The following is a 26119-nucleotide window of genomic DNA, read 5'->3' as shown; positions in this document are numbered from 1 at the left end:
CTCATGTTCGCGTGAAGAAAACCAGAATGACAAATTACCCAGAGGCCAGGCTCTCCAGGAATTCTGAGGTTCCCCAACCTCTTAAAAGGGGGGGAAGGGTTATTTTCAGAGTCTATTTGTTTCACTGCTGGAGATGAAGGGAGTGAAATGTAAAAGCTGTTTGTCAATTCTCAGGCAGAGAAATCAGGAATTCTTTTCTTTCTGGGGTCACAGAACTTGGTCTCCTTTTATCAGAAGAAAATTACTTCACAAAGCACTGTCATTATAAAGAGGAGAGGAATTAAACAGCACAGAATTTGCAGCCAACTCATTTGCTTCTGTTTTTTAATTGATTTTTAAGCTGGTGGTTGCTTGCTAGCTTCTGCCCGTGAAGTGAGAACTGGCTTCTAGGATTACCATCAGGAAACCATTAGATTACATTTTATTTGCAATGAAAATAGACTCATTCACACACACACTGACATGCACACATAAGCACATGCATACTCACAGGAACACGGGTGCATTCACTCATAAATGCATGCACTTGCATAATAAACATAGAAGCTCACGTATACCCTCCCCCGTACACATAAATAGACAAAACTCCCACATGTGTACACACAATCACACACGTACATGTAACTCCATTCTCATAGAACATCTTAACTTTTAAGGTTGAACTCAACCCGGCAAGTATGTATTGAACATCCATTAGATACCAGACTTCCTGATGGATACTGGGGAAAAAAATCCACGTCTCATTCTTCTGTAAGGAATCAAGAAAGACCCGGGAAAAATAAAGCACTTATTCTTAATCTCTCAATATACAAGCATGCATTGCAAGCCTGATCTGAATCAGTAACACCACAGAAAGAGATGCGAGCAAGTGACCCTCCCCCAATCTCCTCCTGTGCACAGCCAGAGCTGGGGGCATTAGAAGAACAAGCCACACAGAAAGGCCATATCAAAAAGCAACCTTGTAGCACCTTGGTTTTAGACTTTGAGCCTTCAGGACTAAGGAAAAATGAATGGATTTTGTTTAGACCACCCAAACTTCCATTTTTATGGTGTCTTTTGAAACTGGTGCTTGGTTTACACTACGCCACATTCTGTGCTAACTGATCACATACGGCACCAAATGTTCCTGCTCTTAAGAGTTTTCCAGAAGAAGAAAGTAGAGTGTATCAATGGGGCATTCAGAGAAGGAGTCCGGCTTATCGTGACATAGTTCTTCAAGGGAGATTACAAAATGGCAGAGGTTGGTATTAGGACCTGTCTGCTCAGCCTGGTGGAGGGCCAGAAGGCAGAAGAACCCTAGGATGGCCTCCTATTGCAGAATAAGTTTCTAGAAGCTGAGCTTAGCTGGCAATGGGGACAGAGAGGAACAGGTCACTTCCCACAGGCTTAGCAGAACATGTCCAGACCGGGCAAGCATCCAGCTGTCAAGTTCAAGAAGATTCTAAACAAAGGAAAGGAATTCATGGAGGAGCAAACTCTATGGGCACAGCATCTTCCTGGTTCAGAGAGGACAAATCACCGGGTCCTTTTCTTTATGATCTCCATTACTGCCGTTTTCTGTTTTCCAGAGCTGGGTGATCTACGTGAAAAGGATGATTTGATGGAGAAATGGTTATTTTCACAAGCCCAGGAGGACCTGTCCCTTAGACATGCTTTGTAATTGTACTTTCTGCAGCCTGCTAGGAGGAAAGTGACTACATCATTAGGTGGCCATGCTTAGAAGGCCATCAAAAGTCACATCTACACAACCCAAGCAGACGACTCTAAACAAAAAGTGTTGAAAGATGTGCATGGCTGAGTCGCTCACTTAGAAATGCCTTTCTCTGCCATGGGTTATAAAAATGTTTGCAACTGATAAATGACCTGCTAGAGAATGTAGCTTGTTGGGGGTGCTGACATCCAGTAGGTGTTAGCAATTATGCTCCCCTGACAGGGCTCGCAGCAGCCACACCTCTGGCATTCTTTTCCAGAGACTGAGAGCATTGATGATGGGAGGGTGATCAGTTATGGCAAACACTGAGATTTGCTGGCAAGATGTCACGCCCTCAGCATGGCTGTCACTCTATATGCAGAGAGGTGCTAAGGGGAGATCAGAGGAGACCTAGCTCTGAAAGTAGGGCGGTAGAAAGGGGTGGGTGTGGGAAGGACAAAGGGAAAACCACGGAGGCTGCCAGACACTTGGTAAAGTTTATGCTATTAGATTCTTATTCCTGCCATGTAGCGGAGCCAACCCAAGCTAAGTACAAGAACGAGTCTCATAGCCCTGTGAGCTTCACAAGAGTGACTTTCTGGAACCCAATCAGACGTTTCTAAGATTTCCTTTGGTTATGTTTTTTTTTTTCTTGTGGACGATATTCTTAGTTGCTACTTGGCTGTGCTTCATCCACCACATAGCACACTGGATGCAGATCCATCTCCTTTTAAATGTGAAAGCCTTGAGCTTTGCAGAGTCCTAGCATGGCCCCCAAATGTTGAGACTCTATTGCTTATTTTGCCCTCTCACTCCGAAAAGCCCCCCTGAGCTGAACTTTCCTCTCTGAACCTCACCATGGAGATTTCTGCAACCCTTTCCACCCACAGGACTCTCCGTTATCAGTGAGAATTCTGCAGGGACAATAAGCGGAGCTCCCGGGGTGTGTGGGAAAGGCAAGAGGCATGTTTGCCCTCTGACTGCAGAGGCTAGTAAATTACCACAGATTATGTTCACTCCATCTGCAATATTTGGCATGCTAACGGAGAAGATGGCTGGAGAACATGGAATTTTGGAAATGGAATATCCCTTAAATATAAAAATGGAGGACATTGTTAAATAAAGAAGTGGGAAAATTGTTTCAAGGTGGATTTGTCATTTTTTCAGAAAAATATTTAGACAACCTCTCTGTCTCTTGCATTTTTCCCTTACTGACCTAGTTTTAATTCTTTCATGTGAAAAATGTTCTGGTTCTCTAAAGCCATGAATTAAGTAGCTTCTTGTAGCTGCTTCCAAATCCGAGGGGGTAAACCCTTGTTCATATCCTCCCCACATGTCAGAAAAACCGAAGAAAAATAACCAAGCCCAAGTCTGTCAAACAAAGATTCAGTTTTAGAAAGTTCTGTTTTTCTTATGTTCGTGGCTTCTTCAGTTACAAATGTGATTAGGTATTTAAAATTAAATTAAGATTAACATGAAACCTTTGCAGGCTTTCCTTTGGGGTTCCAGATTTCCCTTTGCCTTTCTACACCTATGCAGGGATAAAGGAACTGGTGAGCTGGCCCAGGTTGCCTTTCCCAGGTGCTAAGCGTAAACCTCAGAACATCCCGTCACTCTTAGGCACTTGGGCTTTGGATGTGGTTTTATTTTATTGGCACTGTACAAATGGAGGCATTTTGCTCTTTTCCTAATGGTAGGTTATAGTTTCCTTGCTCCTCATACTTTCAAGAGAGTCCCTTCTTTCTCTGACATTCCTTAATGCCTTTGTTTCAAACATTCATAAAACGTTTCGCAAGTCTCTTACTTAGCCAAACCAAAAGGGTGTGCTGCAAAACAGTGTTAAGGCTGAATCCTAAAACCACCAAGGGTGGACAGCATAATTAATTAACTTTCATTCTTAAGCCAGGAAGCTTGCAGGGTTAGCTAGACTAAATCATAGCTGCTATGGAGTGACTTTGAATAGTGTGCAGAGCATAGCAACTCAACTACGCTTTTCTCTCTTTCGTTCCTTTCTTTTGCCGATATTTCTAGAACTGGGAAGATGGCACCTCTAGTGACTTTCATAGGCAAGGGGTGAGCTCCAGTGTTCATAAGAGAGACTGTCTCAGCAAAGTTGGTGTACGGGATTCGAACTTGGGATTCAGTTGAAAACTTGACAGCTTATGAAGTTCCTGCTCTGCTTCCCAGATGCCACCAAAGGATCCTTCCTTGAGTCTGTAAGGGTCCCTTTGCTTAGTCTCCATTGGATGGTGTTTGGGGAAGGAGATGGCATATTTGTGAACATTGGGAGGGAGCCTCCCTGAGATGGTTAAAAACACATTTTCTAGCCTCAGGCTCACCTCAGCATCTTTACTGTACGGTGGGGATAATAAAAACACACACCCACCCCAGGGCTGTCCTAAGAACTTCAGTGATCTGTGTAGACTGTCCACTTCCCTGGCAGATAGAGAGAACAGTGAGCTCTAATTTTATTTCTCTGGATCTCCTTCTTCATTTCAACAGCAAAGCAATCATTTCTTCAGTATAGAATGAATGCCTATATACTATTTTAGATGGAGTTAGCTTACATGGTCACACAGAAGTCATTTGCTTGTCATAGCTCTTAGACCATGTGGTGATGACTAAATTACATAAAAACGGGATACATGATAAGGATATGTGTGATAAACAAATAGTTAAGTACAATTTTCCTAGGTGGAGAAATAGCAAGAGGACAACAATGGAAATAATGTTTGCAATGGAAGAAACACACACATCTGCATGGCGATGTGAACTGATGGGCAGGGTGTGAGGGATGGGAGCTGAGGCAAGTATTCGGTGCTGTACACAGGGTATTTCATTTGTACAGCCAGAGGCATGCTATACTTCCTGGAAACCATTGCTTGGTCCCATTTATGATGACCTCACTCACTACTCAGTTAGCACAATTATCTCATCATCACCTTGTAATAGAGTTGCTAGAGAGGATGAGGTCGAGGACCGGTTTACACTGCTGATGATTGGCACAGCTGAGAATTTGCACGGGCAGTTTGGCTGTGCAGCCTTGGCTTCGCCATCTTGCTGGACTGCTTTGAAGCAGAAATCCAATCCTGCAGAAAATAGAAATCTCCTTATTGATCCTAGGGTGATCTAGGTTATGACCTTTCTTGTTACTTAGCAAGATTGTTTCAGTGACAACATTGGATGCTTTGCACAGGGAGAGGCTGAGGGTGGACTGATTGGTTAGCAAAGAACAATTCACTTGGTGTAATGGGGGAAATTAAGACCTGAACAGCCATGATGCATAACACATTTAAGGGTATTTTTGAAGGCATGTTCATGGGGTGGTGGAAGGGAGGAGGCAAGACAAGGTGAAATTCACTTTGGTTTTCAACTTGGGTGTTCAGAAACGTGGTCGATCCATAAAGGCTCCAGAATCAGCCATGTGGAAAGGAATAGGGATTAAATAAGCAAGAGCTTGCAAGGTCTCCTAAATCCAGGAAATATAAAATGCATCATTAGATAAGAATAATGACATGGTTTCTCAGCTTGAACCCCCAAACACCCACAGAATTGGTAGGGATGAATGCACGGATTGGGGGTGTGTATTTAACATTCAAACGGGGAAAATGGTCAACAGGATCACAGAGACCTCGATTGCAAATGTATTAATTTCCCTCTTCTTAGGATATAGTTGAACCCACTTGTAACATAGAAAGGGAAAGAGCATGGAAAAGCCTGGTGATCAAGAGATGAGAGGGTCTCTCAAATAGATTCAGGTCCCATAGGCTGTGAAGTCACTGCATGTTAGATGCATAGCCCTCACTATCTCCCTAATACTGTACCCAGAACCAACAAGGGACAGAATATATAATACAAAGGAAACCAGGACAACTGGATCTGCTTTTGTTTCTTTCCGTAGACTGCCTTCTGCTCATCTCTAAATCCTGTCATTCACTCAAGGCCCCTTTCCCCACCACACCATCCCACTTTTCTCCAATTAAAATGAATCCCCAGAGGCTCATTGCAGGAAGTTGAATTTGGAAGGAGAAGAGCCTCCCAAGGAATGGCACAGGACTGGACTACCCGGAAATTGTCTTGAGCAGAAAGGAAAGACGGTCAACCCAGGAATAGCCACCTGAAGACCTCTGAGGTGAGCGTGTTCACAAGCTGTCTTTAGCAGCTATTAGGAATTCTTGTGGCATTGCGGGTTATTTGGACTAGAGATTGGAATATAGGTCTATTGTTGGGAAGGGGTAGATTTACTGTGTTTGAATGCAGAATGGGAAGTCTGTACGGCTAAGCCCATTAGAACTTCATTTTACTCCTCTCTTCTCCTCTGAGTCTATGGGATGCCGTTAATGTTACCAGCTGCATGGCTTTCTCTGAGTACCAAGAGCAGAGGGGAAAAAATATCCACCCTCCACAGCGATTGGCTCTCTCGCTTTCCACTTAGCTAGCTATTGTGTTGCCAAGGTAAATGGGAAACAGGCTCCCACAATAACAGCCATTTCCCAAATGCCTTGTTAATTTTCAGTAAACCAAAATAAAATGTGTTATTATTTATTAAGAATATGCACTACATACGGTTTCCAGATGATAAGTATTTCAGTGAAGTACCACACGGAGAACAATTTGAGCTGGCTTGCAAGCTGTAACCTTAAAGTAATGGGGATAGCCCAGGGTCAAAATTGTCACTTTTATTGGGTTAATTCAATGCTCATGGTTTACAGACTATGATATAGGACCAGTGAAAAGTTTTTCCGTCCCTAGGATCAGCTGCATTATACATATAATTTTACGTAAAAGAGTGGCGTCCCATATATCATTATTTATTCATAATGACATTTACCAAACAACTGCATGGCACAGAAGGATAGTGCTGTCTGGGGTATAGAACAGGGGCACAGATTCCAAAAGCCTGGACTGGAGACAAGTCCTTCAATTATATTAACTTTAGAAGCATAAAAGGAAAATATAATCTCTCAGATGCAAGACAGCGTGTTACTGTTTTACAAATAAAGTATGAAAATTTGAAGGGTCCCAGGTTTTGAGACAATTTTTTGTTTTTTTTCAGAATAGTTTATACATATGGCAAGAACATGGTTATTTGTTTGGTCCCTGAGTCTAACTTTGGATCACAAAAGGCACTGGTAGAACATCTGATTCTTAGAACCTCTATCCCTGAGACAGAAGAACTACCCCTGTGGGATTCAGGCTCACAGGCTGGGCTCCAAGGCCTGGCCCACATCAAACTCCTTGTGACCATCTGCCTTGGTTTCATTTTCTCTCCTCTGTGTCTGAGGTTTTCACAGCTGGGTCTCCGACATTCTAACCTAGTGCCATCGGGGTCAGGGAGGCCTCCCGACATCCACTGCTCTCCACTGGTAGGCTTGCTGTTGAGATGTTTGGCCACACAGAGGTCTGGCACCCTGCAAACAGCTCTGGGCTGTGTCACCACCTCCTACCCTGAGGTGAAACTCTGTTGTCACAGCTTCAGGTCACTGGATTAGAATTCCTGTTGGGTTGGACTTTCTTTTTCTTTTTCTTTTTTTCTTTTTTATTAAAGAAAAGGAAATTATCTTGCTTTTAGAATAATTACACAGGCAACAATATGGACTTATTTAGGAAATCAGAAATCTCCCGAATCCCCAGATTACACAAATGCCTGCTGCTTAGTGATAGCTGTCACTATCATTTTGAGGTTTATTCTTTAAGAAAGAATTCTCTGTGCATGCATGCACATGTGTGTGTGCCTGCAAACACACACACACACACACACACACACACACACCACCTTTTCTTACATTCCAAAATAAGGTTAAAATTAAATTATGTGTATACACACACAAATAGCTAGTTCTGCAGTCTGAACATGCATTTCCCTTGCACAGTGCCCTGTAAAGTGCACTCTGATATTACTTTAATGGTTGGTTAGGATTCTGGTTTACATTAAACGAGTTTTCAAAATTCAAGGAGAATGTGTTGTTGTACATCTTCAGTGTTCAATACCCCAGCTATTCTCCTAGCTCCTCCATCTGGAACCTGTGGTTGTATATCTGTGACTCCAAAGGGCTCATTTTGTTTATATCTGCCATGTATAGGCTCATCCCTGGCATTGGTTTACAATTATGTCCCCATGTTTGTGATATTGAGGATTGAACCCAAGGCATTAAGAACACTAAGACAAACAAGCAACCCCTGAGCTACCTCCTCAGTCATTGCAGTTTGGACAGATGATCCAGCTTTGTAGGCTCTGCAGGTCTGACTGCTATCAGACTGACAGTCTTTTTACCTAAGCTTCTTGAATGCTAGGGTTGTAGGTGTGTGCCACCAGGCCCGGGGTTGCTAGGTTTTAACAGCAGAAAATGTCATTCAGTGATTTGGGATTGAGGCTTCTGAATCTTAAGAATGCCTGCAGGGACTCTGCTTCAGTGTTCTGGAGGTGGTTTTCTAAGCGACAGAGCCCTCAAGGTGCCTCCTGGCTATTGCCCTGACAGCCCTCTGTGGAGATCCTATATACTGGACACTCCTCATAGCTGGCAGCTCTGCTCTCAGCTCATTGCTAGTAAGAGTTTCCCCGGCTTCTCGGAATGGGTTACATTTTCTTCTTACTGTGTGTTCAATGCTCATGTGCCCCTGCACTTTCTACCGGCTTCTATCCCACTGAACAGAGAAATTCTCGGGGTAGCAGCCATATCTTTGCTACATATCAACCCAAGAACAGTGTGGCATCTGACATGGTATATGGTCATCTGTAATTTGCATGAAAGGAGAAAAAAAAGCAAAAGAAGAAAAGAAAAAATAAAAAAGAAAGAAGAAAAGGAGAAAGAGGGGGAGGCAGAAAAGGAGGGAGAGGAAAGGACTCTTGAATTGATTGCATTTCAACTAAGCCTTTAAAACCTTAAATGCTACTTGCAGAATGCTACGATTGTCCTTTACATTACAGCAGTTCATTAACACAGCATTCTCTTATATAATAATGCATTTTATAATTTATTCAGCAGCTATGAGACCAGAGTAATTAAGGTAGCCTCTGTAAGAGCATGCAATGAAAACCAAAGGATTCGTGTCAAGGCAGTCTTGTGGAGCAAATAGTGGAGATGGGACCCAGCACATAATAGTCTCATACAGCTCAAGTCGAGATGTGAGGCAAGAACAGCCGGTGTTCTGGGTCTATAATGTCACATGGTGACCAGTTTAACTTGTGTGCTGGTGGATGTTGGGGTTAGAGTTTTGGATGCTGGGAAGGTTTTTAGAGCTGAACGATTGGTTCTCTCTACTACACCAGTCACAGAATGTATGTGTTCAGAGTCAAGGATGTATGCAAGCTAGGAGGGGAATAGGTGGGATGTTAGGTCACAAATTAATTGCTTATCATAAAAGCACAGCAGGGTATGTAATGCTCAGCTGTGGAGTGCAGGGTAGCGGGAGTGAACAATGGAAAGGGGACTTATAGGAGACATATTTGATATCTAGAACAGTTGACATCTGCAACGATGTCAATCTTGTTGCAAGAATGAGCAGTGCTGAAGGTTTCTGCTCTGGAATACACGGCTTTGACAGAAGAAAACCAGCAAAGGTGGTCTGGAGACGTGCTCAATGCGAGAGGGGTGAGTAGGTAAATTTGGGGCTGAGTTAACTTGAGATGTCAGAAGGATTGCAGACAGATATATAAGAGGATGTGTGGAAGAGCAGAAGCAGAGGAGGAAGTGTGTGGCAGACAGAGAAGTGTCACATAAACATGCAGGTGGGAAGTGAGTGGCAGCAGGGAACATCAGGCAGCCTTTTAGAGCAGCCATGGAAGCCTGCAAAGGGGGCTGGCTAAGGGATTGAACAAGAAAGAGAAAGGGGTTTTAATGGGGCTTCTCTTGACTATGAGATTGGAAGACCTTAGAGGAAACATGTCATGATATTAATCAGTGACTTGCTCATTGCAAAACGCCCCCATGTATGTCTACATGTATGTTAGTGCATACGTGTGTCTGTATGGAGAGGCCTCATACAACCGTGGATGTTGTTCCTCAGGGGTTCTCTTCTCCGTTGCGAAACAGGGTCTCTCCCAAGCCCATATCCCACTGATAAAGCTCAGTTGGCTGATCAGGGTAACCCAGGCATCTCCCCACACTGAGATCACAATTATGCCTCACCTCTCTCCCTGCTTTGCTTTGTAACATGGGTTCTATTCAGATAGAGTTATTTTATCTTAAATATTTACTTCTTCTTCTTCTTCTTCTTCTTCTTCTTCTTCTTCTTCTTCTTCTTCTTCTTCTTCTTCTTCTTCTTCTTCTTCTTCTTCTTCTCCTCCTCCTCCTCCTCCTCCTCCTCCTCCTCCTTCTTCTCCTCCTCCTCCTCCTCCTCCTCCTTCTCCTCCTCCTCCTCCTCCTCATCATCATCATTATTTATAGTCTAAATGCTTGCCTCCATGTATATGTGTTTACTGTATATATGTCTGATACTGACAAAGCCAGAAGAGGGTATTGAATTTCCTGGGATTGGCGTTATAGGCAGTTGGAGCTGCCATGTGTATGCTGAGAATTGAACTTAAGTCCTCTGGAAGAGCAACAAATGCTCTTAACCCTAGAGACATCTCTCCAGGTTTCAAAACCAGGTTCTCCTGCTGTGCACGTCACTAACTAAGCCGTCTCCCCAGTCCAAAGTTTATCTTTTCATAACAATGTTTGCAGACTCTGAATTCTGTATAATCAGGGACTCATTAGCACAATAATAGTATTTATTAAATTTGTTTTTATTTAAAATTATTTAATTTTGGAAAAAGTCCTATCCTTTGAAGTGAAATGTCCACTCCATTTTTAACAGAGACAGAGAAGTCCAACAGCATGCCTAAAGTCACACAGCCAAGTGCACACTTGCCACATAATCTAAGCCCCTGGGTCGATAGCTGTGCTCTTCACTCCTGTGCTGTGCCTTTCCTAATCTAGATAGCACAGAGGATTTCCTGTTCCATCCAGAGTGGACACTGGTCAGAGACCATGTCCTAAAGGACAGATATGGTCTTGTCTACAAGTAGTTGCTGATTTGCGAGAGGTGTGTGTGGCGGACAGTGATTGAGAGAGGCTTTGGTGGATGACTGTGTAGTCTAGAAGCTCTTCTTTAGCTGTTCTTATCTCACCTAAGGCTACGTGGTTTTTAGCACATGTTAGGAAGACAGACATGTTCCTGGTCTCTTTGCTCCTGTACATTGTCAAAGGTGAGGGAAGTCAACAAGACATCTTATAGGATATTCTGGGGGCCCAGCCCACACCTTACAGGGTGTCCCAGGAGTCTCGCCCACACCCCACAGTGTGTCTCTGGGAGTTCAGTCCTATGCATACATTTTGCTCTTCAATCCTTATCTGCTATTCCCCATGAGAAAAGGAAAAGGCAGAAGAAAAAAAAATCTAGCTACCGTGTGTGGCGATAATCCTAGGGTTAGTCTCACATAACAACTGTATATGACTGTGTTCACTTTGTCTGTGAGAGCTGGGAAGACACAGGAAAAAGAGAAATGTGGTTCAACTAACACACACAGACACATGCACACACACTTATACACACACTTACACACACACTCACAGACACTCATACACACACTCACGCACACACACACTCACACATGCTCACAGACACTCATACACACACTTACTCACACACACTCACACATGCTCACAGACACCCATACACACTCATTCACACAAACTCATACATCCACTCAAACACACAGTCACACACTCACATGCACTCATACATGCTCACAGAAACTCATACACACACTCACAGAGTCACAGACACTCATACACATATTAATACACACACACTCAGACACACTCATACACACACTCATACACTCATATATATACCCACTCACACACACTCATACACACACTCATACACTCATATATATACCCACTCACACACACTCATACACACACTCACAAACACACTCACATGGAGATACTCACACACACTTTCTTCAAAGTGTAACCACAACAAAAGGAAACACATAGAGCTTCCAAAGTCTTGCACAATTGGAAGCTAACCTCCTCCTCTCTCCACTTTAACAAGCCTGAGCTCTGATATTTGAGTGGTGTTACCTGCAGACACCTCTACAGATAACTGACAGCTCACCACCTGATTGATTGGAAATGAAGTTCCAGGAAACATCCTACAGGTGCTGCAGGAGGCGGAGTGTGTTAACATTTCCCCTCCACACTCTGCCTCCCCACAAGCACAGGGAGGGAGCACACCCCCTCACCTATCTGCTCCCAGCAGTCTCATCCCAGAGGTAGCACTTATTTCTGCCAAGTGGCTTCTCTCTTCTCCAGCATGTACCTTCAAATTAAACAATGACCTCTCACTTATCATCAGGAGTAATACTAGGCTGGCTGTGATCCGGACCCAAAGCTTATCTCCTGATTTATGTCACTGACAACCAGGGTTCTTCAATAGAGGGAAGAAGCCCTTTGCTCCTCTGTTCTTGTCATCAAAGCCAAAGAAGCTCACTTTCCTCAGGGCAACATCTGGCCAGAATTTATATGGTAGGCATGGAAATACTATTTTCTACATATTATGATTTCTTTGCTTTGGCAATGCTGAAAACGGCACCCTGCCACCACCAGAAACTAACCATGTCATTTTTCTCATGTCAACAAGCATCTTGCCAACAATGATTTCCTGTAATTCCTTTTCTGTTCTAGAGGGAGTGGCTGTTCCACTGGCAGAGCACTTAAGGAAAGAAAAAATCAACTCATCCCATCATGTGGGTGCCTGTGCAGAGCCCTCTGGAGTCATCCCATGTTGATCCTCACTCCAGAGTCACCCCACATTGATCCTCACAGCACCTGATAAATCATTTTCAAAGCTCTTTCCACAATCATGGACAAGATGACCTCACTTCCCAAACCACTTCTGAGCTGCCCCAGCTTTTCATTTGTAAACATCCCACACCACAAATGCCCTGAAATCTCCTCTGCCAAGCACTGTCGTCCCTTACCTTCTAATTCATCCTCTGTTGATGTTTAACGGGAGAGCATAACCAAATGCTTGGAGGAAATTTAACACAATGGCATGTAGCTGCATTCTGCCTAGCCTTTATTCTCTAAAACCTCATGCCGAGCAGCCTTGTTACCTTGTTATTATTAACTGAACCGCCCGTGAAGAAGTGTTTATGGAGTTTTAGGGCCTCTCTCATCTGCAGCTCTGAAATCTTTCATATTCCCCCCACAGATCAGTTTAGAACGCAGAGAACCACACGGATGGGTTTCTTATAACAGCAGCAATGACTGCACCGCTGGTACCCAATCTGTATTGGCAGGATTTTTCAATAGGTAGAGAGAGTCAACAGAGAGTGTATGTTCTCACATTGAAGACTTCAGTGACAAACTCTGCCCACCTCCATTTCCCCTAAAGAAACAGCACAGAGAGGAAAATACTGAAGAGAGTCCTTGAAAACTGTGCTAAAGATACTGAAGTGAAGTGTAGCTCTTCTTAACTTCTGGGGGGTGGGTGGCAGGTAAGGACTCAAAGGGGCTGGACACTGGGAGTTTGACCATGTTTCAGTGAGTGTATAGGCAATGTAAAGTGAACTCCACTGGAAAGTTCGTTATTTTTTTAAAGGAAGGGAGGGTGTAAGTATAGGGGGTGGAACTGGCAGAGATGAGAAGCTTAGGATAATCAAGCTGCATTGTAGGAAATTCTCAAATAATAAATATTGATTAGTATTCATTAATATTATGTTGGGAAAAAAGAAATGTATATTCTCTTATATACACATTTGTATACGTTACATACACACACATTACATATACATCTACATATGTGTGTAGATATATGAATGTGTATATACATGTATGTATATTCATAAACAAAAAATAGTGAATTATAAGACTGGCTTATAAGATGGTGCTGGAGTAGCCCAACAGTAGACATTTCCAAGTTGCAGATTTAAGGAACTCAGTTGATGCTTAGGCCAAGCATTGGGATGCTTCAGCAAGACAAGTTCTGGGAGTAAAAGTTCCACGAGTGAGTTCCATAGTGAGGCCATGTGGGAAGATCATGAAGTTAGTGTCTGATGTCAATCAAGGTTGTAGAAGTACTACAAGCAGCAGGAGTAAAGGCAGGCAGGCATTCTGTCTGTCTGTCTGTCTGTCTGTCTGTCTGTCTGTCTATCTCTGTTTGTCTGTCTCTATCTCCATCTCTGTCTGTTGTCTGTCTGTCTGTCTGTCTGTCTGTCTGTCTGTGTCTTTCTTTCTCTCCCTCTCTCCCCACACATTTCTTTGGAATTCCTTGCTTCTGAGCTGTCTGTCAAGAGGGGTGTCTTGACCCCAGCTAATCCTTCTGGAATACCCTCACACATGTATTTGAAGGTGTGTCTACTAAGTAAAGTCTAAATCTATCCAAGTTGATAATGAAGATTAACAGTCACAACTCAACTCCCAGCTTAGCTACTGGACACTTGTCTTATTTCATATGACTCACATGCTACCTGTGCACGTGGCTGTACAACCTCATTGTATGAGCTAGGTTAAATGAATGATCAATATCCATATTCTACCATATCACTTCTCGTTATGGAGAAGAAAACAGAGTGTACTGTGCTTATTTCAAAAAAAAAAAAAAACAGAATAAAGTTAACAAAATTGCTTCTGTAACCCAACACCTAGGTTCAAATCCCAAGGCCAGTACTTGTATAGAGAGGCTCACTCATAATTTTTTAAAAATTACTTTTAGGCTCCTTTTATGTGAAACTTTTAGTTTTTTGATAATAATAACAACGGACATAATAACATTTTCTATTTTTATTCATGTAGTTTTCCATGTACTTCTGGCTAAGTTATCTCCAATTTCACCCAATAAACCTCTTTTTAATTACATTGAGAGGTAGTTGGGAGTATGTCAATGCCTTGCTCCTGAGCTCTCTCCTAGAAGACGTCAGGATGCCACAGAGGTCTTCTTCTTCCTTGACCAATAGGTTGTCAGAGTTCCTTAACCTCTCACTTACATTCAATCCCATTTCTGACATCTACTCCCTCATTCTGACTGTTTCTCCTCCTTTTGTCAGACTAGATCATTTTGAAAAGAAGTGAGAGAATTTTTTGCTTCCTGTCTCTGAAAGTCTGCAATGGTCTCTTTCGTATTACCGTGGTTGTGATAGTTCTAGTCTGAAACTGTATTCTCTCTGGGTTTTGGCATTGTTATCTCACTCTCTATTGTTCCACCAAGAGAGAAGTTCAAAGCCATTGTCACGCTGGTGCTCTGGATCTTTTTCATGGCAACCTTCAGTGTGTTAGCCTAACTCCTAGAGTTGAGAACTTCACTGTGATGTGCTGTGGTGTACATCTGTGTCATCTATAAGTGACAGGCACTTGGGCCTTCAGCTTTAGAGATTCTCTTGGAGTACAGTTCGGATGCACTGCTTTCCATTTTCTCTGCCTTTTCCCCCCTGACATTCCTGTTACTTGCATTGCAATGGCTCTGTTAGTTTGATAGCCTCAGTCTTGTCTTGTTGCATATTTAAGTGACCAGTATACTCTCCAAGAACTTAAACTCAGTATTATTATTTTTTGACTTATAAAGTTTTGTGAGATTGTGAAACATACCTTTCAATTTTTTGAAAGATTTTTATAATGGTGACCCAGAAATGTTTCATATTTCTGTACCACTCTCTCTCTCTCTCTGTCTCTCTCCTTCTCTCTCCCCCTTTGGATTTTTCTGAATTCCATTTTGTTTTGATAGTGCCATTTGCTCTAGAGACTATACTTGGAGATCTGATATCTTTACTTTGGACTTATAGAGTAAATATCTCTCATTTATATCATTCTAGAGGGAATTCCAGAAGGTATCGAGGTCTATATTGCTTGGGTGCTTGGGGTAACACCAAGCAATATAGACCTTAAAGAAATACAGGCTTATAAATAGATCCTGCAGAGTATTGGAAAGGCTGTGCAGGAAAATAAGATAATTTGAGAGAGCAGCAGAGAGAGAGCTAACTTGAAATGATTTATTGACTTGTGTTTTCCTGAGAAAGTACCATGGAACTGGAGTGTTGAGAAATATGGGTGTTGGTCAATCAAAGAGTACATAGAGTGTATTCCATGTAGATGGCATGGCAGGCAGGACTCTGATCTAAATCTATCCAAGTTGATAATGAGGATTAACAGTCACAACTCAACTCCCAGTTTAGCTACTGTACACTATGCTCATTCTAGACCTGAGATCCTGCAGGTTCACATTAAAGTATGTGAGCAGGCCATCTCTAGGATTGATTAGCAAGCCTTCCATCCCAGTCATTTTCTTTCCATCTCCTGATTCTATGTGTCCTCTTGCCCTATCCTCAGACACTTCATTTAATTGCTAGGTTGGATACTGGAACTCACTAGGCTACATCATTATTATAGGTTCTGCTCAGATAAAAAGAGACTTTTTCATTTAAAAAAATCAGCAGGATTTATATATCATTCCATATATTTTTGCAATAATCACAGTGTACAGTCTGTGTTCATATGGGCAGAAGGTAATTCACCCCTCACTATGCACTTAAAGATAGGTAATATCAGAGAAACTGTGAAAGATGAGATCAGAGGGATATGACATATTTAAAGCAGAATCTTTCAGGTAATATTTAGCATTTAGAACTTAAATAAATCAAAGTGAGAATCTATGGTGAATTTTAATCAAAGAGTAACAAAATTCTTGTTAATTACTGTTAAGATGCCTGAGTTTTGAAGTAAACAACTTTTTCTGTCCCGAAGTATGTGTCATCAGAATGTCCCCAAGTATGTGTCAGCAGTGTGTCCCCAAGTATAAACTGAGCAGTGCCACTATCACCCTACAGTTGTACTTCTCAAGACAGGGTCACATTGGGAACCTGTCACCAAGGCATCACCCACATACAATGAGTGACTAAGCCCCAAAGATTTTCTTTCCTGATTCTCTTGGTTTTACCTTGCTTCTGCTTTGTACAGATTGTCACATCCTGCAGATTCTTATCCAAGACTTTGGCTCTTGTCATTGTCTTCTGCTTGCTTCTGTTTTATTTTCTCCTGGCTTCTAAGTTATCAGACATGGTGTTGTCAGATTGTTCTTTCAAAGATATGGCTATCTTCATGTCACTCCTGTACCTAAGAGCCTATGATGGTCCCTATCATTTAATGAATCACATTCACCGCTCAGCACCCAGAGCCTTCTGTCATCTGGATATGTTGTATCTGCCCAGCCTTTCCTCCATTTCCATTCATCAACACGAGGCTGCATAAGACATGGCTCGCCGGACCTACCTCTCTAGGAGTGAGAGCAAGGTAGACTCTTATTAATCGCTTTTCAGTCACAGAAGGATGGAAGCAGAGGATTAAGAAAGCAAAGTGAGCCAGTCAGAGAAGTAACAGCTAGACCAAAACCAAAACCAAACAAAACAAGAATAAAAAAATATGTGATCAAAGCCAATTTGTGTGGTCAGGATGGCCTCTTAGCATCATAGCCAGGTGTTCACGTCCAGAAAAAGAGGTCAAGGGGTGGCATTGGGTGGATGGTAGATATTTGTTTAAGAGAGCCTTTCCAGATGATAATATCCAGTGCCCTTGACATAGTGTGTGGGCTAGCTCACAGGTTTCTGGGAATTTGCCCAGAATTTTTTAGGGTCAATTGGTGCTACAGAGAGATGATGGATTATGCAGAGAGGTGCAAATAGTGGCAGGAAACAGGATCAGCACAGGTAGGATCTCATTACTTAGTTTTGTGTAAGTGGCTTTTTTTTTTTTTTAACGAGGGTTTGGGATGGTATTAAGAATCTGCAGAAGTGAAAAGCTCTGCCAGGAGGAAGGGAATTTGATAAGTTGTAAAACGTCCTGAAATTCCGAGGAACATGAAGGAAGATAAAATAATGGGTAACTTGTTCTTTCTTCCATAGATATGCTGTGACTAGCACATCATGGTACTAGTGATTACTATGTGCTGTGAAAAGCCATTATTGGCATAGACTTCATAACAGTTTTTTAAATATTCGAAATAAAGCTTATTTTGAACAAAACAAAGAGCAGTTTTTGCTTGATTTAAGAAGTAGACCAGTTTTATTTATTCAAGTGGACATTTGGAAAGGATATGATGCAAAGCTACAGTGGTTGGAAGAATGATGGCCTCCCAAAGCCTTCTACGCCCTAATCCCACACAGAGGGACTTTTCCTCTGCAATTGAGAAAAAAAATACAATGGAGCTGATGAGATCAGCCTTCCCCATCCCATGTGGGCTTGCTCTAATCACGGAGGTCTTTAATGTTGAAGCGCCTTTCCCAGACAGGAGTGATCAGTGGGAGATGTGCTATGGGAAAAGATCAGAGAGATGCAATATTGTACTGTGAAGATAGAGGAAGGGATCATGAGTGAAGGAATGCTGGGAGGCTCAAGAGTCCTTCCGGAACTCACAGAAGGAAAGGCAGCTCCATCCACGCTACAACTCAGTCTAGTGACTCCTGTGTCCAACACCTGGCCAACAAGACACGAAGATGATGGATCTGTGTTGTTTTAAACCACCGGGATTGTAGTAACGTCTATGGAAGCCTTAGACACTGGTGTAAGTTGTTTAATATGTATTATACTGTCCCACACAAGTTTATGTGTTTGAATACGTGGTCCCCTGATGGCAGGGCTGTTTAGAAGATGTGAAACCTTTAGCAGAAGGGGGAAGCTGGAGGCAGGCAGGATTTGAGGTTTTATATCCCAGTTCTACTTCTTTGATTTTATTATTTATTCTTCTCTTATATATCACATCTCAGCCACAATTTCCCCTCGCCTCTTAGGGACATCAACCAAACACGGTGTAACAAGCTATACTAAGGCCAGGCACATACCATTATATCAAGGCTAGACAGAGCAGCTCAGTAGGGGGGAAACTACCCATAAGTAGGCAGAAGAATCAGGGACAGCCCCATTCTACTCCCACTTCAGGATTTCCACAAGAACACCGCTTCTTGATCACCCTCTAGCCACTGACGATACAGCTCCCTTTCCTGCCAATATATCTTGTATACTGCCATGTTTCTTTTTCCTGCCATGATGTACTGCATCCTGGAATTCTGCATCTGAATGCATCTTTTCTCAGGCAGCTTTTGTTGGGGTATCTTAGTCACAGCAATGAGAAAACAGCTAAGGCAGTCATATGTTTCAAATGAATTGAATTAATCTAAGACTTTCACAAGAAAATAATAGAAACAAGTCTTGTCTGACTAGGCCTGTAGGTGGCTCATTTCCTAACACTTATTGAGCACTTACTACACACTAGACATTTTTCTATGTTCCTTCACAAGTCTTTTCCCAATATTAATTTAAGACAATTGTGATTAGTTGAAGAAAAAATCATAGTCATATATTTAGTAAATAGAAATGCTGAATTTTTAACTTGGAAAACAGTATAGGACATTGCTTACTTAGTTCAATAGTGGTACACACATTTAGCCATGCATTAAAATCACTTGAGGTATGTTGTTCAAATCTCAATATGCATATACTTTATATCCGTTAAATCGGAATATTTGACTCTGGATTCAAGCATCAATAATCTTTTAAAGATTTCAAGTGGAGGAAAGTTGGAGAATCACTAAATTTGATGTGTTGCCCCCCCCCAATCTACAAGATGACTATAGTTATTTATCTGATTGAACAGAAAATATCATGACTCTGTATAATACACATTGCCCTTGACTTGTACTGGGTGGTTTTCTTGTAGTCAGTAGAGCATCTGTCATTGGCTAGTTGAAAGGGCAGTTGTTAGTTAATCCAAGAAAGGAAAAAAAAAAAAACTAGAGTAGAATTGATTGTGATGTTCACACAATTTGAGCTGTCAGTCAAAAAAATGGAGATCCAGCAGTGTGAAGACCTTTCTTAAAACTGGACAAGAAGAAGGGAGAAGTGAAGATCTTAATCTGGTGTCTAAAGCCAGCAGGGAAGGGTGACCTAGCGGATGGAATCTGTGATCAAACTGTCTGTCCGCACATTTTGTCACCGCTTATAAAGCCTGTGCATTGCTCTGTGGTTCTTGCCTGAGTTGTGAGGCGGAGCTGAATTCTCCTGGTAATGCAGGCACTATGTCCAAGAGCCCGAGTGCCCTCTGTCTGTGCACCCCATGCTTTTTTATACCACACTGACACCAAGGTCACCAAACCCTTCAGCAGGTCAAGCTGGCCACCTAACCCCCTTAAGGTTAGAGAACAAAGTTGTAGCACTGTTGGAATTTGGGCTGTAGTCTCTGGCTGTCAAAGAGATAGAAGAGCCTTCTCTCAGATGACATTTATCTGGGGTAGATTACCGAGCTGCCCCTTTGGCAGGGCAAACTGTCAGTTTCTTACCCTGTTGAGGTCTCAATTACCAGTTCATTGTTCAATGGTAAGCCATACACTTACCTTAGCCACCTCAGATTCTCCACCAAATCAAGGCATTTTTGGCTCCATCTCACCCAAATGGCCCTGTTGTGTGCACTCTGCTTCAGTGCATCCTACTGGGATGTATATAAAATAGTTAACTGGAAAAGTAGAAAGACATAGTTTCAGAAACATCACAAGATCAGCGCTGATCTTTCTTTTGTGTTTACTTGTGTTAGTAAGAATTCCAGGATTTAATTTGACTGTATTACTAATCTTATTTATTTCCTGAGTTTCTAAGTTGGCCAAGAGAGAAATTTTTAATTACTACAAATGTGCTATCCCCTACTGGCAGGAAGGCTTAGGGATTGTCCAGTGGAATTATATCATATAAATAGGCCGAAAATGCAGATTAGGGCCTACTGAACAACTGTTTATCATCACAGATTATCAAAGAGCAAGAACCCTGGCTTTCTGAGTTAATTAATAGATTAGTTGTTTACTTATGTTTAGTGTGTGTGCGTGCATGAGTGCACGTGTGTGTGTGTATGTGTGTGTATGTGTGTGTGTGTGTGTGTGTGTGTGTGTGAGAGAGAGAGAGAGAGAGAGAGACAGAGAGAGAGAGAGAGAGAGAGAGAGAGAGAGAGAGGAGACACACACACACACATACACACACAGAGATAGAGAGGGGGTGGGATTGGAGGGGGTGGGAGGTTGGAATTTCAAGAAAAAGTTTTCTCTTTCTACCTCACAGGACTTGGGAATCTCACTGACCTCAAACCTTGCCCCCTCCTGCTGAACTATTTCCTATGGAGCAATCCAGGGGAGGAAGATTCATGGACTTCAATTGTGGAACCACTGTGGATGCCATCTGGCTACAATGCATAGTGCCAACAATAGCCCTGGTTAAACTAAATGGTCACAGAACAAAACCTGAACTTGTGAATATGGTAAACTGACAGACAGGTGAGAGGATGGTGGGCAGGAGTGAGCAGGAGTCGGGAGAGGTGGAAAGAACTAGAATACACTGTTAACGCATATGATATTGTCAAATGACTTAATAAAAATAGCCTAGAGCTACTGAAGATTGTGATCTTACATAAATAATATTACACAATATCTCCCCACACACAGAAACTTCCTACCTCGACCTCCTTTAAGGTGGAAGAAATCATGACTGTTTTCTGAGAATTCCCCTCGGTTTACACTGTCCTTGTTGGTAATTTCAAAATTCCATTTTCTCAAAAACCAATTTGTTGTTAATACAGTTAAAGCTTATGCAGTGCTTGGTAATTTCTCCAGGAATTATAGAGTTTCCTTCCTAGAGATAATTTTGCATAGCTTATAGAGGCACACATGTACACAGACACAAACAAACTTATCAGCCCATATCAGTAAATGGCCAAAGCCCCGAGGGAACTATGGAAAATTACACTTGGCTGTAGTATAATGGTATCTGCAAGGTATTGGCTACTTATCAATGTTTATAAACAGGACACAAAAGCTTAATTTTATCATAATTGAAGAGCAATTCTGGGAAATTCATGTAATTTAATGTTTTAACTGTCTTTTATTGCCATATGTAAATTGACTGCAAAACAACAGTGCCTGTTGAGCGTAATCTAATGCACTACAATTTCTCTGGAACACAATTTAAATTTCAAATCATGCTTAATGCTTTTGTACACGTCACAAGTCTCTTGTATTAAAGCTTATCATATGGAATCGATATATGTCAACCAGCATTTGGAGAAAAACAAAAACAGAGACGAAAACACATGGGAGCGGGCCATTTGGAATCCTGTCCAAAAGTGTCTGCTCACCCTAGAGGCTTCAGTCCCTCTTACCTGGACTTTCCATCCCATCTTCTCTTGTAGCAGTCCCTGCCTGTGTCAGACATTAGGACATCTCAGGATACACAGCGTTCAGCCATTGCAGTGTGCTACCTGAGCTGGCACACCTCCTTTCCATTGTTGGGATTCATGAGGGATGGTGATACATGGCAAGGCATATTGCACATCTGTGGCTGGTCACTTCTTGTCAGGATGATCTGTGCTTACTGGCTTCTTTCTGAGCTGTCATTGGTGCTTTATCAACATCCACGGCACTGTGTCCTTCTTATTTTACTTATTAGTGGTGTGTGTGTGTGTGTGCACGCACGCGCAAGTGTGTGTGCACGTGCACAAGATGCACATGTGGTTAGAAAGCCACTATTGGAGTTGTCTCCCCTCCCTGTGGGTTCTGGGGACAGAGCTCATGCCTGTTGAGCTTTCACAGCATTCCATTTCCCCACAGCTAGTACTTTTATTCTATCTCCCTGCCCCCAATGTCTCCTTCTGTATGAAGTAATGCCCATGTCAAAAAGGAGCATGCCCTGTTGGTTTGATCTGATCTGATGATTCCCGTGCCATTAATATTATACAATTGTAAAGGATTAGTCAAGTAGAGGTGGATAAAAACCAATGAGATTTTAGGATGTTGCTTTCAGAACCAAGCCAGGATGTCTAACTCTTCCAACTGGACCAGTGACCATGATAAGACATCACCTCACTGTGGGATGTCAAGACTTAGAAGGAGAAGAGGCAAAGTACCCTGTGCAACAAACAATGTGTATCGAATTTGACTTTCTAAAAATGTTCTCTTTTTTTGCTTAAAAGATGACATTAAACAAAAAGTCATAAAACAAAGTGGCTGTTAATTTTAATGTGTCTGTAAAGATTCCAGAATACAATTATTAAATCGAACAGAACATAGTTACTAATGTGAAAGGAAAACCTGAGAGTCTCTTGTGTATCCTATAACCTTACCACCCCATAGTAGACTCATTTTATTTATTTAGTTAGTTACTTTTTAGCCTTCCAAAAATATTTACACTTATTGGGTAGGTATTTGAAGTAAAAAGTTTTTATCAATTTACTTGTCATTTTATCTCTCCTCTGTTAATGGTGATGGACCTCAAGGGTGTTAGAGAACAAGCAGGGAAACACTAATAAAACTGAAGTCGTTTCTTGGTGGAGGGGGGCAGCTGGACAAGCAAGGACCTTACTCCTTCCTGATGGTTTCTGTCATTGCCAAAATGAGTTCAGAAACCTGACTGTTCCAATAGCTGACAATGCAGCTCTAGTTTTGTTTTTTGTTTTTTTTTCTTTGTTTTTTTTTTACGCCGAGAATACACCTCTGATTCTTTTAACAATGACCCTACTTAAGGGACTGAGACCCAGCTCTGTGTACCTTCTACTATAAGCATCTAACTGAGCAATGCCAATATTTGTCTTTCCTCATCCCCCCAACCTTGGGAGGGATGGTCTGTCAACTCTTGCCTGTATGAAACTTTGTTGTTCCATTGCTTGTTCAGCTTTCTTTTTTTTTTTTTTTTTTTTTTTTGGTTTTTTGAGACAGGGTTTCTCTGTGTAGCCTTGGCTGTCCTGGAACTCACTCTGTAGACCAGGCTGGTCTCGAACTCAGAAATCCGCCTGCCTCTGCCTCCCGAGTGCTGGGATTAAAGGCGTGCGCCACCATGCCCGGTGCTTGTTCAGTTTTCTAAACCTCAATTAGCAATTCTCTAAATTCCTACTAAATTCTTTCTGTAAAAAGATTCACTTGACAAAGTTCTTAACATTAATTTCAAGTGTGAATTCTTCTTTTAAAGGCCTACCTGGATTATCTGTAAGAGTCAAAGGTGATTCAATTAGGGAGAGGTTATATGTGTTAAATTCCCCTAAGATGTCATGAAATATATATATAATTTTCTAAATTTGGGAGAAATAAAATCCTTGGCACTATTATATTACCTTCTTCCTTGACAGAGAATATATCTATCTTGCCTTGAAATTTTATAGTTTTCCATATATAGTGTACTTACTGTTAGTGATGTACCTAAGTGTCAAGTGATAAAGAACACACATAATATTGCTTTTTAAATTTCAAATTCCAGTTTCCTTCATTCATATGTATTGACTCTTTAATTCATGCTAACCTTATATCCTGTAGCCTTGCTAATATATAATAATACTTATTTGTCCCACATTTTAAAGTGGCTTAGAATTTTTATAACATGGTTATGCCATTTGTAATATAAAGACTTTTTAAAATCTATTTCTTCTCTCCAAATCTGTATAACTTTTTTTCCTTTTCGTATCTTATTGTGTTAGCTAAGACTTCTAATATAATGAAAAGGACAAGTCAGAAAATGCATCTTTGCTTTATTCCCTTGCTGTGAGGGCTTCATATTTGTCATCATAGGTTTTATTTTATGTCGAGCTTTCTGTGTGTATTCTTTACTACATTAAGAAAAACGTCCTTGGCTTACTCTTTTCTGAAGGGAAATGGAGGGAGAGTGGATCTGGGGGAGAGTGAAGGTGGGGGAAACTATGGTCAGAATGTAATGTATGAGAGAAGAATAAATTTTAAAATAGAACACAAAAGGGTGGGTGGTCTTCTCTACCCCAGTTGATTAATACAACCATGAGAGACTTAGGGATCTGCAAATCCTTTCTGCACTTATGGAGATGACCAGGAGACATTTCCTTCATAGCTAGTTAACCTTATGGGTTACAAAACTGATTCCCAAATGCTAAATATATATATATAGATATATATATTTATATTTATATTATATATATATTATAATATATATTCCCAAATATATATTATTATATATATTCCCAAATGCTAAATATATATATACATATATATATATGTATGATATAAATCCTATATGGCAGTGATACCTACATTATTTCATATATTGTTTGATTTAATTCTTTATGGCTTCACACCTATCTTTATATAATATTTGGATTATAACTAATATATTTGTTTATTTTTGATATTGGAGTAACACTAGTCTCAGAGAATACATTAAGTATTTTAGCTTCTGTTTTCATCCTGGCAAGAGATTGTATGGAATTGAGGTATTTTCACTCTGAATTTTGGTAGAATTCATTAGTGATACTACTGGGTCTTCTGGTGTTTTTGTTTTAGAATATTATCAGTTATTGTTTGTTGATCTCTCCTAGATAGATATAAGGCCATTCATATTTCTATGTCTAAGTTTTGCAGATGGTGTTTTGTAAGGAATTAGTTTGTTTTTTCTTTTCTTTTTTCTTGTTTCATTTTTTTGGGGGGGGCATTTATGAAACATGGTCAAGATTAGCAGTTTAAGTAAAAAAAAAAGAGAGAGAGAATGTCTGTGTTCTTAGAACAAGAGAAAAATTTTCCATAGTTTTTTTTAGACAATAGGTGCAATAGATGATTAGGGTAATGTTGAAATTTTATGTTTGATAAACAAGCTTATAATACATCTTTGGTGATATCATTATGAGTATTCTCATTTAAAAAGTTGGATAGGTTTGATTTTAGCAAAACAGGTAATAAACACATTAATATTTGGGTTTATGGTCTATTTAAAGTGGATGGCTAGTACTACTGTAAGATTGGACCAACATCAAACTTCTGGATAGACAACTACTTGGGCTGTTTCAGATGATGTGTAGCAGCCTATGCCTCTATTGAGTCATCTGTTCTGAAACTTAGGCAAATCTCTAAGTTACTTGTGCAATCGTGATTTTTTAATTATGTGTATATGTGTGTGTTTTCATGTGTGTGTGTGTGTGTGTTTTTAAAGCTACAAATTACTCAACATGAAAGTTTATTTCATTAGAAAGTTAATTTGGAAAATTTCCAGTCACATAGTTAGTTCCTCAGTCCATATACACTATGACAATCTGCCTCAAGACGAAGTATGTTGAGACACACAAAGAGGCAGATGACTATGTATGCATATTCTGCTCTTAGGGATGGTGATTTAGGGTATGAATCTCAAATGTACACATGGCAGAAACGAAACATAGGCTCAGAAAACTAGTATTTCTCTAGTGAAAAAAGATTTTAACTAGGTGACCACTTGTACCCTATGAAGAAGTCAATATTCTATACTTTAGAGCCAGGGTTCTCAACCTGTGGGTCTCAAGTCCTCTGGGGGTCAAAAGACTCTTTCACAGCAGTTACCTAAGATGATTGGCAAACACAGGTATTTACATTCTAATTCATAACTATCAAAATTACAGTTATGAAGTGGCAACAAATATATTTTTATTTTATTT

Source organism: Mus caroli, unplaced genomic scaffold (genome assembly GCF_978045245.1).
Source record: "Mus caroli unplaced genomic scaffold, Mus_caroli_1 scaffold_3, whole genome shotgun sequence".
NCBI classification, from domain to species: Eukaryota; Metazoa; Chordata; class Mammalia; order Rodentia; family Muridae; genus Mus; species Mus caroli.
The sequence above is the reverse complement of the archived record's forward strand: the minus strand, read 5'-3'. Positions refer to the sequence as shown.